Consider the following 12,095-nt stretch of genomic DNA (forward strand, 5'->3'; position numbering starts at 1 on the left):
CTGTATTCTGGCTAAAGATACCTCATCATTACCTAATACAATATTGATGGCCAATGTTCAAAAATGTTAAATATTATGAAAGATAGATATAAAGGCTTACTACTAAAACTTAAGCAAACAGTTCAACTTCTCATTGGTGAATTGAGTCAAAGATTTTTTTTTCCCTCAGAGTAACGGGGTGGTTTAGTTGCTGTCTTATTGCTGTGAAGAGATGCCATTACCAAGGCAACTTATAAAAGGAAGCATTTCATTGGGGGCTTACTTAGTCTCAGAGTGTGAGCCTATAGCCATCCCAGTGGAGCATGCTGGCAGGCAGGCAGGCATGGCACTGCAGCAGTAGCTGAGAGCTTCCATCTGGATCCACAGGCAGCAGGCAGGCAGAGAGAGCTTGAGGCTGGGCTTTGGAAACTTTAAAGCCCACCCCGAGGAACACACTACTTCCAACAAGACCACACCTTCTAATACTTCCTAAAGACATTCAAATATATGAGCCACTGGGGGCAACTCTCAATCCAACCACCACATGAGACAATGGTTTTTCACTAGGTCCATGATTTTCACTAGGGCTATTAACTATAATTACATAAACATAACGTGAATGGAGCAAAAGGAGAGAGATCACTAAAATATCACAACCCTGTTCACACGTGAGCCACCTCAATGTCCCTGACTTTCCACTAGCTTCCCACATTTTATCTGAGCAAATCCAGTTTAAACGGAAACATTTCAGAGCCTTTGTAGACTTCCCTTATAAATTACAGGTCTTTCGGCTTTTTAATCATTTTCTTGATTCCAGATGGGTGGATACTCTTACATGTCATAATATTAAATAGATAATGTCATAATGCCACTCATAGATCATCACCTGACATCCAATGATCAAGTCAAACATTTTCCATTTAAGATTCAAAGCTCATTTTCTGCTCAAAGTCATCTCAATACTTAGAACTTAATGAGCACTTTCTAGGTGTCTGGCATGATACCAGGCTGTAGACGTTTCATCAGGATGGATAGCAGAGATCTGTCCCTGGTTGTGGGTGCTGTTCCAGCTTCCCTAACCAGAGTGTACACTTGGCAGAGTGCCTGGTCCTAGCAGCACCCCATGCGGTGGGTACCTTTTGTATCTTCAATAAAGAAACCATCTTGACAGCTACAGACAGAACAGCTAACAGCGTCCTGTTCAAGATGGGCCACATTCTGACTGCTGATAGGCCAGGGTGCTTGTGTCACACCAGCTCAAGGTCTCTTAGAGAGAATAAGGGGTGACTGGAAGATGTTCAGTAGTCCACAGGCAGAAGGATCTTCATAGGTGCCCAGCTGTGTGAACTTAACAAATGGTGGATGGATATAGGAACTCGCAGCTTCTCAGGGGAAAATGGAGACCAGCAGGAAGGGGTGACGTTTATGTAAATGAGAGCTTTGGCTGTATTGATCTCTCACCGGCAGAAGGCACAGAGTTGCCTCTGAGCGAATGCAAAAGGACAACATTTCTGAGGATTCTAGTGCTCTGTTTGACTGGCACAAGAAGCCACAAGCCAGCAGGACATTTGCCATTTTGGCAGCTTGTTTAAGAGGAAAAGAACTGCTGAGTGAGCTAAATATTACCCCACCTAGGGATTTCCCTAGTTTTACCATTAGAGTGAAAAAATGGTCCACGAAGCATTGGGAATAGGCCAAAAGGGAGTGCCAAGGAGAGAGACATCAGGTCGCAGGTTAGACAGAGTGTGCGTGTATGGGAAAGACAGAGGGGACAAAGAGGACAAGGAAGAGAGTACAAACATGGCTGAGCACACAGTCTCCATGGGGAGGGACACCAGGCAGGAGGCTGTGAGTGAGGCTTCACCTGGGCACAGCTGGTCATCTGCCAACCCAGCAACAATACAGTATACAGGCTGCTCCTTCAAATTTATAAGCAGGATGTGTTTGTGTGTGTGTGTGTGTGTGTGTGTGTGTGTGTGTGTGTAGTATGTAGTATATATGTTGGCTGTGTGTGTGTGTGCTGCACTTGTTTGAAAAGGCACATGTGAAGGCCAGAGATTGACATCAGGATTTCTTCTTCAATTGCTTTTCCACCTTAGGTTTTTGAGACAAGGTTTCTCATTGGGACCCAGAGGTCACCCTTTTTAGCCAGGCTGCTGTGTGGTGAGCCCCCAAGGATTAGCCCATCTCCTACCCCACCCCACTCCACCCTGACCAACAGAAGTGCACAACTACATCTGGCCTTTTAAGTGGGTTCTGGGAATCTGAGCTCAGGTCCTCAGGCTTGCTTGGTAAGCACCTCACAGACCAATCTATGCCCGTTCATCAGTTGACCAAAAGACACTTTTCCTCAGAAATTATTTCAGGTTAGGCTATATACTTGTATGAAAGCACAAAGGCCTTTTAACCTTTGTGTTTCTAAAGTCGAAGCCTCTACATACATTGCCTTCTGTATACTATTTACTCTGACGACCTAAAACATTAACCCAAAGCTTTTGGGCTTAAGGCAACTGTAGGGAAAGGCTCAGAAAGGGAAACTTATCAGCCTGGCATAAGGACATGGGAGAGAAACCCCACAGCAGGGCACTAGAGTCATCTTCAGACTCCCTCATTCACATATTTGACAGTTGGTGCTGGATGTTGGCTGGAACCATCAGCTGAAACAACTATATATGGCCTCTCCATATGTCTGGGCTTCTTCACACATGGAAGCTGGGTTCCAGAGGTGACTGTAACATATGAGATAAACAAGAGAGCTGTAGAGAAAGGGAAATTGTATCTTTTAATGATCTCCCCTTGAAATTTGTGTAGCACCATCTCACTATAGTCTCTTAGTTGGGCCATTCACGAGCTCCTTTAGGTCGGAAGGGAGATACAGCAGAGCCTCTTGATACAGAATGGCAATACTTCACAAGAATCCACAGGAGTGACTAGGATTTCGTGACTATTTTTGGAGATTATAATTTGCCATAACCTGTAACAGCACTTCTAGGGGAAAAAAATCTACCATATTCCAACTGGAAGAGAAGAGCTGCATAGTGAATGAAGCCAGGACTTTGGAGTCAAACATTCAAGGTTCCTTAGAAATTTTGGTGACACTGGAAAGTTTATTATGCTCTCTGAATCTCTGCTTCCTCATTTAAAAAACTGGATGTTTCAGGGGGGAATAGCTACTATGAAAAGAACTTTAAGGCTATACGGCTTCCTTAGAGTTATCTATTATTATAACACCAGAGATTCACCTGTATTTTCAGATACAACACTGAAAATGCCTTTGTCTAGCCTCTTGGATGGTGCTGGCATCATTGGCAGAGGCCTAGACAACTGATAGCAGCTCAAACTATTGAGTGCTTAATGTCTGCCAATTACGACTGGAAGGAGTTGATTCCAAAACCCCATGAGATAGGTACTAGTATTGTCCAAATGAGAAACCATGATTATGGTAAAAAAAGAACCAACACAAAGTGGTAAAGATAGGATTTGCACTCAGATTAACTTAGGAGGAGCTGGAGTCCATGGGCACCTGTGTGAAACAGTGTTTTTCTCAAACTAGATTTGTGAGTGAATGAAGACAGAAAGCATTGTATTACACCATCAGAACCCAGATCTGCTCTCTGAAGCAGAGAGACTATTCTCACTGGTTAACACAGAAAACATGGGAGATATCTGGGTACCAGTGTAAAGATTACTTCTAAAGAGTAATGTGGGTCCTATCTTTTGAATAACTTTGAGTATTGGTAAAAGAGTAAATTATTCTCTTGGTCACTCATCTCATGAATGAGGGACAGATAACCCTTGGCCCACTGGGGACAGGCTTGACATACTCACCTGAAATCTCTGATTCAAGCAGGTGGAAAGAAATTTCTCACCAATCTTTTTTTTGCTAGCTATTCAATAGCTACCTCTTCTAAAGTTTGACTCTGGAGTAGAATCTAATGTTTTCCAGGCTATTTGACTACAGTAAACAGTGTATCCATGAGGGAAGGAATCCTGGTTTCTTGTTCCCTATCCAGTTAGACTATAAGTGGCCACATAGTATCTCTCATGTCTAGTCCAATACTGGTACATAATAGGTGTTCAGTATTTACTGAATGTATTAAAGACTGAAGGCTCAGTCAAGAAGTCACCGCCACTACTGTTCTATGTTCCAACAGTAGACACCATTCAAGGGTCACGGTAAGGAAGGACCCAAAATGCCTAAAGAATATGATGCCTACAGAAGCCACCTAGTAAATGATTGTGAGCTGACTGATCCAGCTGCAGATGATCCAGGGTGTGACGTGGAAAGGTATGGGGTGCCATTACTTTTGTGGAACACTGTTATTATGCCTTCAAGATGCTGTAAATTTGATTGTCACAGAACTGATTGTGGCCTATGGAAGTCCCCTTAGCATATAGTTACACTCTTTGGACATATTTATGTCCAATACACGTGTAACAGAAATAAAGAGATTTCAGAGTCATCATTTGAAACGTTTACCTTGATGTAATGGTTAATTTTGACTGTCAGTGTGACAGGATCTAGGATCACCTAGGAGCTAGATAAATCTATGGGCACACCTGTGAGGGAGTTGCCAGATTGGGTAACTCAAGGTGGAAAAATCCATCCTAACTGTGGGAGGTACCATCCCACGAACCAGGGCTCTGGACTAAATAAAAATGGAGGAAGCAAGCTGAGAGACAGTATTCATCTGGGCCTACTTCCTGATTGAGGATGTAATGTGACCAACTGCCTTGTGGTCCTGATGTTATCCTGTCCTTGCCATGATGGCCCACATCCCTTAAAGTGTGAGCCAGAATAATACTTCCCTTTGTTGTTGTTTTGTTTTGTTTTTGAGATAAGGTTTCTCTGTGTATCCCTGGCTGTCCTGGACTTGCTTTGTAGACCATGCTGGCCTCAAACTCACAGAGATCTGCCTGTCTCTGCCTCCAGAGTGCTGGAATTAAAGGCATGTGCCATCATGTCAGGCCAAATCCTTCCCTTGTTAACTTGCCTTTGCTGGGTATTTTTGTCACAGTAATCCATATGGCTGCTTAAGGAGGATGTGCAGGCCTTGGCTTTGCTGGAGGTGTTGAGCAGAGCTCACAGACCGTGAAAAAGCCTCCGATTAAGAAAGGCAACAACTGGGATATCTTTCATATTAGCGATTTCTTGCCTGCAAATCAAATATAGGACTTTATCATGACATGAGTCTATTCCATTCTAGATTACCATAGGATAATTTAATTAGAAAATTGTCAAAATTGTCATTGTACTCATGTGTGCCTGTGTGAGTGTATGCCACATGCATGCAGATGCCCGTGGAGGCCAGAAGAGGCTGTCAGATCCCCTGTAGCTGGAATTACAAACAGTTGTGAGCCCTTTGACGTGGTTTCTGGGAACTGAGGTCCTTTGGAAGAGCAGCAAGTGCTCTTACGCACTGAGCCATTTCAGCATGACATGAATGGCATCTATAGATATATTTTACAAAAAGCTATAAATTTAAGGGCAGAGATGAAAAACTGTATTGGTCTGGAGAATGTAGCACCAGTGAACTTAATATGTATCTGTATAAAAGTCTCAATAAACACTAACTTTTATGGCATCTCTTATGGAAACAATAAAAAAAATGTTGAATTTTGTAAAGCTGTTGCTAGTTGCTTTCCATCCCAAGATACCATTTAAAGAAAAGTCGGCTTCGTAAAAAATCACGACACATTCCTTTCTGCACTGAGGTTTCCAACACCTCCATCCAGAAGCAGAGGAGAGCTGGGGATGTTAGACTGTCTCCAAGTTTCTCTGCAGGTTGCCACAGAGACCCAGGCTCCAAGCAGGTGTTTTTCCTAATCCAAAGAGCAAGAACTATTTGAGAACATCCTCTTTCGTAATCCCTCTGAGACCACACGAAAAATTACTCAGCTTCCATTTCAAATGCAAAGGATTTGGAATTGGTTTAAACAACAGCTTGTGCAAAGCCATCTTAGCTCCATTCTTTTACACCAGCGTGGTAGGAGCTGATGTAATTGAAAGGGATGGCTTTGGTCTCTTCTAAACACAGGGCTGTGACAGCAAAGTTTCCTCCTCTTAACAGAGGAAAGCCAACACTATTTTCTTCTCATTGAAACCAATGTAGGGAATGAGAGCTTTTCGGACACATGACACTACACAACACCACTTACACCTCCTTCTTGGCCTTGACTGTGTCATGCATCCAGTTCGGCTCTTCTGGGAAGTGTCTGCTTTTCCCAGCATGCTTCACGTAAGCACCGCCCACTTATCTTCCCTGCGCGGATAAAGGTCTCTTTGTAAACAGCTATGGTCCTCGGTAGCTCACCGTGTGAACTTGAGTGACCTCTCAATACTCTGTTTTCCTCATAACCCATATCTACCCAGGTAAGAGTTCCTCAGTGCAGGTAACAGATGACGAGTTAAGTAAGGATGGCGGCGGTTGGGTATTAAAGGCAAGTTGCAGATTAGCCGCTGAAAGACCATGCCATCCCTGTCTGCGCCAGGTATTTAGAGTGTACTGTGAAATTCTCATGGTCTAAGGATAAAATCAGATGCTGTGGGGCCAAAGCGAGGTTATAGAATTTGTCTGGCGGGGGATGGGGGTGGAGGGGTCCTATGTCCTTCAGCTTCACAAGCTCACTATTAGTTACCTCCCCAGCAGACAGAATTCAGACGATCCCCAAGAACTTGGGTGGTTTAAAAAACGTCATCTTTATTTCCACAATCCCAAACTGAAATTTAGTATTTCCTTCCATTAAAATGTGGGTCACAAACCACAGTGCCTGGGATGTTGCCAAGACAAATCGCAGATATTTGCATTTCATATTGCAATTCTTAGACTAACTCTTTTTCAAAACAGCACTCACGCGTAGCACCGCCTGAAGGTAGTAGCTATTGCACCTGCTGGTAGGGTATATGACTTAATAACACATTAACAAAGCAATTATCCTGTCATAATGAAAAGATAGTACATTTTCTTTTTTTATTATTTGAAATTATACTATAATAACTTCATCTCTCCCATTCTCTTTGCTCCCTCCAACACCTTCTATATATCTCCCCTCTCCCTGCCCCTCCCCTCTCCCCACTCTCTTTCCAACTCATGGCCTCTTTTTCTTTTTAAGACACATTTTAATGAAAAGTACTTTCCTTTGGAACCGAGCAGACTTTATTTTACACATTTCAGATATCATTCTGAAAAAGAGTCTGCAGGCATCTCCAGACTGCCAGACATATCCACGGCACTGAAAGGGTTAAGGCGTCCTGAAACTAGACACAGAGCCTTTAATAATTCAGCAGCCCGGTTTCTAGAGTAAATCATTCCATGCTGGGATCTTCTGAGGCTGAAGCACACTTGACCTTGAAAGCAGGCAGCACAGACTCCTTGCTGCAGGTAGATGCTTCTCGGCCCCCTTTCCTTCTTTTGCAAAAAGAAAAAAAAAAAAAAAAGACTCCCAGCTCGAGGCTTTGAAAGCTCCTCTTTTCATCAGGAAGGCTCTTTTCCCAACTTTCACTAACACCAACTCTCTCTCACATTTTAAATTGTTGGAATCCAGTCTCAGGCATGAGGACATGAGGGTGTTGTACATAATATCTTATGAATATAATTTACAAGGGAAAGAACCAAGAAAAGTTGGGGCAAGAAAAGTTAAGCACCAAGTGTGTGTACTGCAAGAGATGCTGTAAATGACAGTGCTAGCTGGTCCTCCCCATGCTCAATTGAAATGTCACACACCAGTTGACACATTAAAGTGGTAGTGTCTGGGTTATGAGAACCGTGAGGTCAGTTAAATGACCGGAAGATGTCTCAGTAAATACATGTACATACAAGCACATCAGACAGTGGACAATCCTAATGGGAGCTCTCATCAAAAGGTCCATTCACTGAAAGCTGCTTAGAAAATAATTGATACAAGCAGTTATTCATTTACTGCTGCAGCTAAGGGCTCTCAGAATTCTCACTCACGAGAGCAAGATGTAGCACTCACAATTCTGAACTCAGTACATAAGCAAAATAAAATGTGTTCTTTCACCAAACTAAAATATAACTATATCATCAACCTACAGTCTGCATGCGTAGATTGGAGCCAGTCTACCTATGCTCCTTCAAATGCTGGTTCTATTCCAGATGGCTGTCTAAAATATGCCTCGTTTCTGTTAAGTCTGTAAGATCTAAAAACCTGTTTATCCATCTAGGCTTCTGTTTCCTTCAGAGCCTGAGGTTTCCTTGAAACTACGAGCTGCATAAGAAGCTGGCTCACCACAGCAATGCACACACAACAGGGAGCACAGTGTGTTGGAGAAAGCCTTGCTAATCAGAGTTACCAAATTACCTGGAGCAAATTTTTATCGAGCATCTTAAGTCTACATTTCAGTTAAGGTAGACCTCACATCAATATGTATTTAGTTCCAGGCTAGTTTCTTCTCAAGATAATTATTTTTAAGAATAAAGATCAGAACCAGCTTACAGGACTCCTTAGAAAAGGCCAGCTAACCCCTCCTCTTCACCCGGGTTTTCAGAGAGAGCCACAAAATAGCACTTCACAGTAACACCCACAAAACAACCGCACGCACACACATAAAGGTCCCACCCCAACTTCCTTGGCATATTGCAGATTCTTTTTCTCTAAACAGGAAGCTGTTGACAGTTCCCCTCTTATTTACAGAGTACCAAAAGCCCCCTTTACAATAATAACCACAACTTTCAAAGTCTAGAGTCTTTTCTCACGGTTCCCATTGTTACTAATTATACATGTTGCAAATGAGGTAGAAACCAAATTCCAGACTGCTGTGGGCTGACGCAGAATCAGCAGCAGAAACAAGGAAAAGTTAGCCGTTCCCTGCAAGGCGGTGCTGGAGTTACCAGACCCCAAACAACATTGAAGGAGGGATTCCTAGAACTCGAGGGAGCAAATTTGGCTCACACTGCAAAACGAGAATTTCTAAATAATGTACGTTAGCAAGCACTGCGCAAGAAAGATTACATTTTAACCCACTTCATGGAACACTAATCCAAATTTAACCAAGTTCCAGAGACTGCCTGAAATTCGTGACTGGAAGCTGCTTCACATTCTTTGGCTCGGTTCGTCAGTAACTGCTCTTGAAGGCAAAGTTGTAGGAGGTTAAGAGGGGAGGGAAAAACCATCAGGGGCTGCGAAACCACATAACTCCTGTGGATAAAGCAAACCGATTACCTCACGCTGAAGAAGTGCTGGGGTTTAGTAGTCCATGCTCCTGCAGCCCCTGGGAAGCAGCAGCCACAGCGGTAGCGACAGCAACAGCGGTGGCAGCAGCAGCAAGGTCCAGCATCCACCAGATTCTCACACGCCTTTGACTGTGCGGACTCAGCCACAGACTCTGCCTCTGGCTGACGTCAAAGTCCCTGTCACATGGCCAGATAAAAGCCAAGAGAGCATTGGTTGTCGTAGCAACCACAGACTGGCTCTGAAATTATTTCAATAGGTCATCTGTCATTGATGTGTGTGCTTGTGTGTATGCATCTCTGTGTGTGCATGTGTGTATACACATGGAGTGCAAAACCATTGTGAACAGCACCCGGCAGACAAGCTCAACCCTCAAAGTTGTGACTCACGAGTGCCTGCAACTTTCCTCATTAAAGCCTGCCTGTCCTTTCTCTGGTTGCCAGAAAATGCACGCTGTGACCCCTGGTCTTACTATCACAGCACAGAGCCCCTCCCCCTCCAGTCAAAGAAAGAAGCTGAAAACATTCATGAGGTGGTTTTCTCAGTGAATTAAATTCCCCTCTAAATAAACTGAGGGAAAACATCTTTCAAGGGGTTGTTGAAGAAAAGCTTTATATTCTTGAAACTGAATCCTCATCCGTGTACCGAGAGCATGCTGATGAAAGATGGAGCAGCTGAAGGATCCTGACACGAAGCGTGGTGCAGAAAGCATGCTAGATAAATCCAAGGCGCATGCCACCTAAAATTCTTTGCAAAAATGATGGCCAGAACACTTCCACAAGGGCACAACTTTGGAAGGACCTGGAGATCCTGAGAAAAGGGGCCAGACCCATCGCAGGTCCCACACTCTGCCCCCCACAGTTCTCTGGCCCATAACTGACTGAGGCTGTTTCCTGTTGAGTGAAGGGTTCGGCATCCTACAGATGAATCTGCCCACCACGGAGGAGTGAACAGCAGCCCACCTGCTTCTGAATTACAGCTTCATTTCCTTCAGGGCCACTTTAGCTGATCTTTAGCTCTATGGGAGTGCTTATGACCCAGTTCATTCTCATTCTTAATTAACAGGAAGCCAATTAAACAAAATTAAATAAAACCCATAGGAAGGTATTATGAAAAACCCACTTAGAAAATGTGGACTCATTCAAAAGCAAGGGAGCTAAAAGGTGGAGAGAAGAAAGAGGTTGTTCTAAAAAGACCCTTATGTGCCTGGGTCATTAGGACTACACACAGACACACACACACACACACACACACACACACACACTGTGCACATAAATGCATGCATACACTCGTATACGCATGTGTAACACATGCACACATGTGTGCATACACACACTATGAGATGTGAGTAGCTCCGAGGCCAACTGGTAAAATTGCACTTGTGTCTCAGAACAAAACCTCTTCAGTTGAGTAGAAACTGATCTTTCCTAGGACTAATGACCAATCTGCTTGGCCACAAAAGCATCCCATTCCCCCATTCCATCTTCTAGGCTAGCCCCAATGAAGAGAGAAGATGGGTTTTTATCAGAAGTTATTTTTCTGATGCTACTGGTTGTGCCCTGGCAAACAGAAAGGCCAAGTATAAAGTCGGATCCTTTGCTTTCAGACCGAAGACAATTGAGAATGTACCTACTTGTTAGAGTGGCAGCAGCTGAACCCAGTGTCTATGCAAATTGGTTTGAATGTCTTATAAAGGGACTTAAGCAACAGTTCTGGTTTCCAGATTTGCGTTCTATGTATAGTTCTGGTTTTCTGTTTAGGAGTGTGGGTCCTAGCTATGGGCTGGGAGGGAGGGAGGTGTAGGAAGGGAAGTGTAGCTGTCCGGGGATCAAGCTCTCCCTGCTGGCTGCCTGGCTTGTCTTTGCCCAGGCTCTGTAGCTAACCTGGCTAGTCAATCCGTTCTCCTTTTTATACAGTTTAATATCAAGAAAATAAAACTGCAGTGTCACCTTCTACCAGTAGGTGATGTCCTCTGAAGCAAGGCATTCTCAGAAACCTCTACATTTCGGTACTTTAAACAGATTTGTTTAAAAACTGGCAACACTTAGTACGTCTTCATTCTGAGTCTCCTATCATGTCTATAAGTAAGCTTCCCCAGACACAGACTTAGGCTTGAATTGCTGTCAGGTTAAGCTAACCAGTGGACCGTTATTCACCACCAGGAGATGTGTGTATGAAGACCTACTTCCTGTAGCATACGCCCAGCCCTCAGCCACCCATTCCCCTCTGCAAACCACATAGGATTGAGATTGTTTTGCTTACATGTAAGGAAGGAGGCAGTCTTCCGCAGGGTTGAAACCGTAAGCGTGATCTCCTCGGAGCTACTCAGACATTTGGCTAATGAGTTTAAAGTAACAGGCAGCACACAAGTGCCTTCGCCCACGACACTGCATTACACTGAATATGTGTCATCTCTTTTTCTGAATGCCAGGTCATTTTTGAGGTGAAAATGATTCACCTGGTTTTAAATTATGCACTCAAACACAGGTCTCCCTGATAATTTTACTTGCCAAAAACTAAGGCAGGCCCATCTATTATTAGTCTGACTGTTTTGCCAGCAACACATGGTAAATGCCACTGAACGAGCTTTGCATGCTTCAGCTAGCACGTGCTTTGAGCTTTGAGTAGATAATTCTAATCAGCCCTAAAACCCCCAAATCTGCCAGGCAGTGGTGTCAGGGTCTCTCCTGTCTCAACATCAGTGGGAGGCTCTGTATCTATTCTTGGAGCTCTCTGCTTCAAATCTTATCTCTTACGATTGGACCTTGGGCAAGTTATAAAAGTGCCCCAAGCAGCAGTGCCCACATGGTAGGTTGTTGTATTACAAGGGAAATAGATGATAGAATTCGGACACTGTCACAGGGCAGGGGCGCAGTGTGTGTCCGCCAGCTCTTGTTGCTCTGTCCAGCTCTGATGCTTATCTG

At 43.8% G+C, this 12,095-nt stretch overlaps 1 protein-coding gene across 7 annotated transcripts in view; it reads right to left on the reverse strand.

Moving 5' to 3' along the window:
* Ncald (neurocalcin delta) overlaps nucleotides 1-12,095 on the reverse strand; it is a 449,041-nt gene that overhangs the window by 97,580 nt on the left and 339,366 nt on the right. Inside the window, exon 1 of one of the 7 annotated variants that reach the window (XM_031359536.1) lies at nucleotides 9,163-9,337. The exons of the other annotated variants lie outside the window; for them this stretch is intronic. The gene's annotated coding sequence lies outside the window, so the exon portion shown is untranslated. Of the gene's footprint in view, nucleotides 1-9,162; nucleotides 9,338-12,095 lie in introns of those variants that run through there. 7 annotated transcript variants of the gene reach the window in all.

The sequence above is a fragment of the Mastomys coucha genome, unplaced genomic scaffold (assembly GCF_008632895.1).
Source record: "Mastomys coucha isolate ucsf_1 unplaced genomic scaffold, UCSF_Mcou_1 pScaffold7, whole genome shotgun sequence".
Classification (NCBI taxonomy): domain Eukaryota; kingdom Metazoa; phylum Chordata; class Mammalia; order Rodentia; family Muridae; genus Mastomys; species Mastomys coucha.